General features: G+C 40.5%; 1 long non-coding RNA gene across 1 annotated transcript; it reads left to right on the forward strand.

The window, feature by feature from the left end:
• Positions 1–3,730: 3,730 nt before the first annotated feature.
• Positions 3,731–7,380, forward strand: LOC127054106 (uncharacterized). The gene is made up of 2 exons (XR_007775183.1): positions 3,731–3,939; positions 5,863–7,380. It is a non-coding gene; the product is annotated as an uncharacterized LOC127054106 (long non-coding RNA).
• Positions 7,381–8,119: the final 739 nt, after the last annotated feature.

An 8,119-nucleotide genomic window follows, 5' to 3' on the forward strand; every position in this document is an offset into this window, starting at 1 on the left:
TCTTGATCCACATTTTTTCCTCCCTCAGATCTTTTAGGTTGCAGGATTTGATGTTTCTAACATATAAAAAGCCACATATGAAAAGAACACCCGAAATACCCGTATGCAGCGTTGTTCTAGCTGAATTAGTCCTAGGACCTGAGGAAGAGCTCTGTGTAGCTCGAAAACTTGTCCTTTTCGCTAGCAGAAGTTGGTCCAATAAATGATATTACTTCACCTATCTTGTCTCTCTAATATCCTGGGAGCAACATGGCAACAACACTCCACTCAGCTTTTAAGATTTCTTCTGTCCCTGTGCTCAGGTAATGTGTTAAATAACAAAGACTATGAAAATGTTATTTCTGTTCTAAGAGTAATAACAGAACTATAATAAGTGTAAACACTTTGAGTGGGACTTTCAAAAGCACTCATTCTTAACTCTGGTCACTGAAGTTGGTGGGAGTTTTACCACTGAGTTCAATGGGGATCGTTAGACCAACGCAGAGCACTTTTAGAAATTCCACTCTCTGTTCTTAAGATAACTTAAATAAATGACTATCATGTGTAACCTAACCACCCACAGCAAGGTCCTCTGTGTTTTTTCAAAACGAGCTGTGCTTGTTTAATTTTCTTCAGTGATTTTGAAACCTTGTATTTTGTGGATAATGAGTTTTATTATTTAGTAATTAGGAAAAGCTCCCTTCTCCTCTTCCCCCTGCCCCCCAAGTATTTTTCTCTCACAAATGATATCAGGGCAATCATAGCATTGTCAAACTCCTGTGTCATGCATTGCTGATGTCACTGGTGCATCTGAAGTTGACTTTAAGTCTTTGCTCTAAGTAAGCAATGATATTTTATTATAATAAAATCATTTAGTTTCTTTTAACTAGTGGGTTCCACCTGTTGTACAACTCCTGTCATTATTATAACATAGATCAAGACCCTCCATTCTAATAGGTCTTTTACATCTCCCAGTTTCTATCTCCCTGAAAATGCAAGAGTGTTTCCTACAACACATTTTGTTTCCTATAACACATTTTCCAATATTTTGGCCACTGTAGTTTTAAAAATTACAAGCAATGGGGCTTCCATACCTTGCTTAGAGGATGGAATAAATGCCCCCACAGTAGTATGGGACCTTTCCTCATTAGATAGTGTTGAGTTTGAAATGTGCTACATGTAGGTTTTGTGTGATGGCTCATATCATAAACAGGAAACAGGCTTTCTTTTTGCTGATTAGCAGTTTTAATATTTTAATCACATAGGTTTTCGTTTTTTCGTATCTGACATAAGACTTCTTTTATCTGAAAGTTTGAAATGAGAGAGATCTCAAGGTTAGTGAGAACTCTGTCATTGGTATCTTATATCATTTCATTTAACAAAAATCTTTGTAGGAACCTCGAAAACTGCCCAGCCCTTTGCTTGCAAAATCAGGCTTTTTTGATACATTTGACAATAAAAACCTGTATATCTGCTGTACTCCGCCCCTTGTCAACTGATGCTTCCTTCTCTTCAACCATCTTTGCTCTCATCCCTGGATTTTTGGTCTCCCTAAACAGATCCTGAAATCCTGGCAATATCTCCAGCAATTCCTGGTCTACTTCCTCATTCTGATGGTCTGCATGGTTCACAGAGTTGGCCCTAACCACTGCACTGTACAGTCCTGTGGTGCTGTTCAGAAGTATCCCTGCAGTCAGCATTCAGTCCAACTCACTGTAAAAGGGGCATATTTTTTACCAAGACCTAGACCTACTATTGCTTGTCTTATTATATAGGACCTTCATTCCCATTATCTTTTCAGGGCACTGTGTTCTGCTTTGAGTTACACCTCATCTTGACCAGTCACTCAACCACTGGGTCATAGAATCTCTGTCATGAATGACAGAGTTCATTTGGCCCTTGATCCCCTCTTCTCCCCTGATGGCTACCAATACTTGCACATTGGCTTCAGACCAGTTGGCAGCACTTTCATATGAAGGTCTCCTGTGAGATAAGCCAGTGACAGAGTCGGAATAAGTTGAACAGGTCGAAGAAGAAGTTGATTGCTGTGAAAATAATATGAAATTCAGCTTCACTGTATGTAATAAGCACTGTTTGCACAGGAATCCATCCTCCAGCCAACTGGACGCATGCTTGTGGAGTGCAGAAAGTAGACTGGACAGATGACCTAATAAGAAATGATTGGTGGAGGTGGGATGGTCCTGGAGGTCTAGTTGTACCATTAGCTATTGTGCCCGCAATCTGCCACCACTGATGTAGGTGGAGGAGATCATAGTGGTGAGCCATGCTCAGAGGGGGTCTAATCCAAACATTGATTAGCATGCCTGTTGGGAGCATTTTGTGTGTGGCTGTGAGGTGTGTTACAGCTATGTTTAGGGGACCACATGGTGACTAGCATGCCAAATTTCTCTAATAGAGACAAGGCTGTTAGGGGCTATTATTCCATCACTTGGCATTTGCCTTATACCCTGTCTCATCATTTACACCTGGGCAAAGTGATTGTAAATTGCCACCATATCAGAATGGTAGTTTTTTACTCTTGGCATTTACTAGGCTAGCTCCTGGGGTGCAGTGCAACTCCACCGAGCACAAGTTGGAGAGGGATGGTGCAAGAGTGGCATAAAATTCAGCTTTTCAGTCCCCATACTGTGCTGCAGCTCTGTGAAAGGCGATTCCTCATGTGCTGAGTTAGAGCTAGGTGAGGGGTACTCTAGCTACAATGGGCAGAAAACACAGTTGTAGATTGTCATGATGCAGGGATGCCACAGCTCACCAGAGAGTCTGGCCTACTTTATGCAGGCATAAATTACTACAGGAGGTGCAAGACAGTGGCGAATTGGCCCATGGTGTGAGAAATGTAATGCAAGTGATTCCCTTTTATGTTAATAGTTGTTAAATACATATGCTCAGTTCCTCTCGTTCTCAGCTGACATAGGGAAAAAAAGCAAAACATTCAAATGTTCCCAGGTTGCCAGAACTACTAGCTTTACAGCTACTTTGTGCTGCTGGAATGAATGGGTGACTGGATCCTTATTAATCTCCACCTAGCTGATCCCTCTCTAGAATTATTTTTTCAGGGGTTCCACCCCACCACTAAATGATTTTAGTTCGTATTCCCTTCTCCCCATGGCTTACTCAGAAAACCAAAACAAGTCTAAAGAGAATGAGAAGAGGCGGAGCAGTGAATTCATTTTGTGGGTAACTATGTTATACCAATTATATTATACCAGTAAAAACCAGCAGGATCTTATTAAAGGGGACAAGACAAAGATGCCACATTTATTATGATAACAATTTGATTCATGACTAACAACTAATATCTTAATTCTTATACACACACATTATACCTAATACCTATACACACACACATTCACACACACACACACATCCATCAGATGTTCTGCAGCTGCTGCATAGTTACCAGTCCTGAAGATAGCTTAAGTTCATAGCTTGATTTTGTAGCTTGGGTTCGCAGCTTGTGGCAGCTAACTGGCCAGGAAAGCCGGGCACAAGGACAAGCTGGATCTCTGTTGGGCAGGCACTGATGTCCTTCCATGTTGGCAGCAGAATGCTACCCAGAGTCTCTCATCTCACCCTTCTTTTTTATAGGCTTTTAGTTTGGATTCAAAGTCTATAGGTCTTGCTGTGTCACACTGCCTCTGGATTTAGATTGATCACCCATCAATTGCAGGCGTGACTTTCAGCCTTGAACCTGGCTTTGATCTTCCTTCTGTTGTTCTGTTGTCCTTTTCTTTTTAGGGTGGATGCTTCTTACTTTGTTTAGGGCTGTTGTCTAGGTCTTCAGCCGTTGGTATTTGAACTTTATCTCATCAGGACAGGCTGGGGCTGGAGGTTGATTCCGTCATTCATACATGCCTCATTCACACATCTAAACTAAACTAATAAGATTACAGCAGGGTTTGCAAAAATGAAGGTTGGAGGAAGCTTTTACAAAATGGAGTGAGTGTTTTAAAATGGGGTTTGAATTACAATATGGAACAGAAGTTACAGTGTAGGCAAGTGCAGTGAATGGTGAACAGAAGTTACATTAATAAAGTGAACAATTAAAAACAATTTCATTTATCAGTTCTACAACTATGTGGTTTTAGACAACAACTCTTCTGAATCTTGGTGGTGCTTGGAGTTTGAGGAGTTTTCAGCGCAAAGGTGGGAAAGGCACTGAGCTAATGTGAGATATAGTATGTAACAATGTGCAAGCTTTCTGTAGAGTTTCAGACCCTACAATATTTGCCCATGATCAGTGGAAAGTTGATGTTACTGTAGGAACAATTTCTATGACCTAAAGGAGATTAAAGTTGATAAAATTTCAGTGTATATTTTCTTTGTTTCCTACTGATGATGATCACAACTTAAAAAAAAAAAGTTCATGCTAAAAATAGGAAGTAGCACATACAGTGGTAAGAATAACGGCCAAATGTGGTCAGCTTCTTGAGGTGTGATTCACATCAACAGCCTTTATACATTTTCAGAGGTTCACTGATGGAGGAGTAGGATGCCATCTAAAACAAATGGAACTGTAGTGACATTATTTCTCTAAGCATTTTGTGGCTGACATCTTTGTATAATAGGTAGGAAAGAATCTGGAGTAAGAAATAAATAAAATGAGTTTAACTCTGAGAATAATTTCCCCTTATTATTGAAAGAGGTTTGAATGCAACAGGAATTCCATATTAACTGGGATACTCTCACAGCCTTACGTTTGCAGTCTCTAGGAGGGTTATTATACTGTAGTACTGGAATAACTTTGGGTCTGTTTTTTTCCACTACAGAAAAACATGTTCTGAAGTTTGTAATTCAGTGATAAATCATGAATCTCAAACCTGACACACACAGTTTTTGCCTATATGCAGAGGTTTGCTGTGGAGGGGTAGGGGTGGAGGGGGTAAGTAAGTTAGTTAAGCTCTCTTTTACTCATGGAGTCATTAAAATGATGTGGCAACTGACAAATATCTTTGCAACCTGAAACTGGTACAATTAAAAGGAACAGAAAGCTTGGGCTTGATTCTTCAGCATGGTAGCTAAAGTGGTGCAACTTGATGTGTGGATGCTCATAATTAGATTTAAAACATTTTAAATGTGTATCTGTTTGTCTGTACAGGGCAAGCTAAATGGATAAACCAGTTTTAAACTTCTGTAAGTATGTCCACACGAGGGGTTTCAGCAGTTTAATTAAACTAGTGCAACTTCATATGTAGACAAGCTTTAACAATGTGGAATTGTGTCCTAAATTTACTACCTCATTAGAAAGTTCATCAAGTAATTCAATTGCAGGAAATAATACTAGGTCAAAATATGTTATGCCAGTTTGGGTTACATACGTTCGTAGCGAGAAACAACTCTTTCTGCATCAGAAACTACTATTGTTATGGTGGTCTTAATGCCATGAAAATGGAAGTGGGTACTATATATAAGTGCTTAATCATTTTAGTGCTTCTGTCCTAATCATTGCTTTCATAGTCAGTATGTGGTGATCAGCACCTTTTAGTGATTCCCATGTTCTAGGAAAACTATAATTTATTTATGTAGTGAATTAATAATATATTTTTTCGAGTACAATGAACTCTTTTAGCATCTATTATCAGGGATCAAGTCTAAGAGGGTACAGCCTGTATTTATCCAGACAAACTACTTAGAAGATATTTAGAAGTATGGACAGGGAGAATTGCAACAGAACTCTAGCAAGACTCCTCAACTTGTGAATTTAGCTTCCACTCCTGCAAACATGCACTGTTAAAGTTGTGAGTTTTTCTTTACAGTTCCTTCCATGTTGTTGATACTTAATGCTAAAGCACAGTTGTTTAAGTTGTTTGTTCTTAATTATCACTGAGGTGTCTTCTCTTACTCATTTTTTTCTCTTTTTAGGTAGCTACCATCTTTTATGGCTTGTGACTTCTGAACCTAATTCAAAATCTCCAAAGAGTAAGGGGGCACCTGAATTCTGTTGTCTTCCAGGAAATGCAAGGGCATGCAGGTTGTTTATTGTTACTGTAGGACTTAAATAGGCTTCTGGCATTCGGGTGAAGATCACACTGAACTTCAAACAAGAAATAAAATTGTGATTATTAATAGGACTTCTGCACTTCTCTCCCATAGAATTCTTTTGTGTTTTCACAGCGGTTCCCTTTGAAACAGCAATCTGTCAAAATAAGCACTATGGTCTGAAAGATCTTTGGGAATATAACTTTAATGCTAAAAAGTCAAAAGCAATTGATAAAATAAGGACTGACATTGAGGAAGTCAGTTTTGAGTGCATAAAGTGAACATATCTGACACCCTGAGATTCACCCAGGTTCTGAATTCTTCAACAGCATCTCTGGTAGTGCTGTAGTATAATAGGCTGAGAGCTAAACTGTACTGAAACCCTTTCAAGGTTTGCCCTCTTTTTAAAAGATACTGTCAAGTGTCTAGCTCCAATGAATTGTCCTTGTAGCAGGATTCTGAGCCATGTCTTCAGCAGGAAATACCATAGGAAGACTAAGGCTATGTCAACACTACAGCTTATGTGAATAAATCACTCCCCTGAGCGGCATAAGTTATATCAACATAAATGCGGTGCTCACAGGGGCTGGAGTAGTTAAGCCGATGGGAGAGCTCTCTTCCGCTGGCTTGGAGCAGCTGCATTAGAGAGCTTACAGCGGCTGCTGTAAACTCTGTAGTGTAGCTGTGCTCTAAATCTCATTCAGATACGGGAAAGAGACTCCTCCCTTTGGAAAGAACTCAGGCCTTATCCACATAGGAAGGTTTTTCAGTATAGATTTTTCTACTATAACTATGCTGACGGGCATGCACAGGAATTTAAATACCACTCTTTTTGCAGGGACATGTCCTGTGTCCCCACCGTGGCCCCAGGGCTGGAGGAGCTGTCAACTCCTGCCGTGGCCCAGGGGCTGGAGGTGCTCTCTCTCCTTGCAAGGGACCTAGGGCCACATGAGCTCACTTTCACTGTCCTGAGGATGGAGATGCTCTCTTCCATGCCATAGCACTGGGGCCAGAAGAGTTCTCTGCCCCTGCCAATTATTGGGGGGGCCCAGGCCCCAGCTTGCCTCCCATTGTGCACACCCCTGTAAATTGGTATAATGAAAGAATGTGTCCAACAATTCTTTGTTTATGCCGGCTTAAGCTACTTCCCTTGGGAATCAAAGTGTTTGTAGAAAGGGAAACTTTATTAAAACGGTCTCATTTGTAAGGAATCCAGAATGTAATGTAAAATATGTTAATTTTTGAATTTAGCCACAAAATTACCAGAGGATGTTAAAAGGATGGTCCCAAGTTGCAAAACTTGGATCTTGACTAAATCTTATATATATATTTTATCTGGGGTTTTGTTTTGGATCCATTGGGAAAAGTAAAGACAGAAGACTATTTAGAGTAAAAAAAAAATAGAGATTAGCAGTAAAAAGTTAAGGAATTATAAGTGAGATTCACTCAGGTGTGTGGGAAGCTTGAGCTAAGTACTCTGCGTGGGTCTATGTGTGGAGTGGTTGGGTGAGGTGGAAGTGATCTCTGTGTTAGCCCATGTAGGCTGGTGAGAGGTAGTTGGGGGACTTGCGGGAGGATGGCAATATGTATATATAATGGCTCAAAACTTATGTAGGGGTGCAGTGCAGCCTCCACAGTTACTCCAGCCTTTAGGGTGGAACAGAAGCTGTAAATAGTACTACACTGAAGCACCATGGCCTGCCTGCAAGTTAGGGGAGTGAATTCTATCCCTTTCCAGTACTCCTCAGATCCCCACAACCGTGGTGGAACACTACTTGGGTGGTGGTGTGAACAGGACCAAAATGTATTCAACACCTGGCACAGAGAGCCTGATCAACCTAGTTTTAATATGAGTTAACCATGCTTTCTGAATCCAGTGTTAAAACTGTTTGTTTGGCCCTGTCCACACCAGTCCTAACCATGACTCAGGGAGGAGAGGCCTCAGGAAGAGCCGTGTTTAACTCTGGATGTCAGAAACAGCTCAGTTACTTGAGTAGACAGCAAAGAATCCTGTGGCACCTTATAGACTAACAGACATTTTGGAGCATGAGCGTTTGTGGGTGAATACCCACTTCGTCAGATGCATGTAGTGGAAATGTCCAGGGACAGGTATATATATGCAGGCAAGATAGAGATAATG

Source organism: Gopherus flavomarginatus, chromosome 6, assembly GCF_025201925.1.
Source record: "Gopherus flavomarginatus isolate rGopFla2 chromosome 6, rGopFla2.mat.asm, whole genome shotgun sequence".
In the NCBI taxonomy this organism is placed as follows: Eukaryota; Metazoa; Chordata; order Testudines; family Testudinidae; genus Gopherus; species Gopherus flavomarginatus.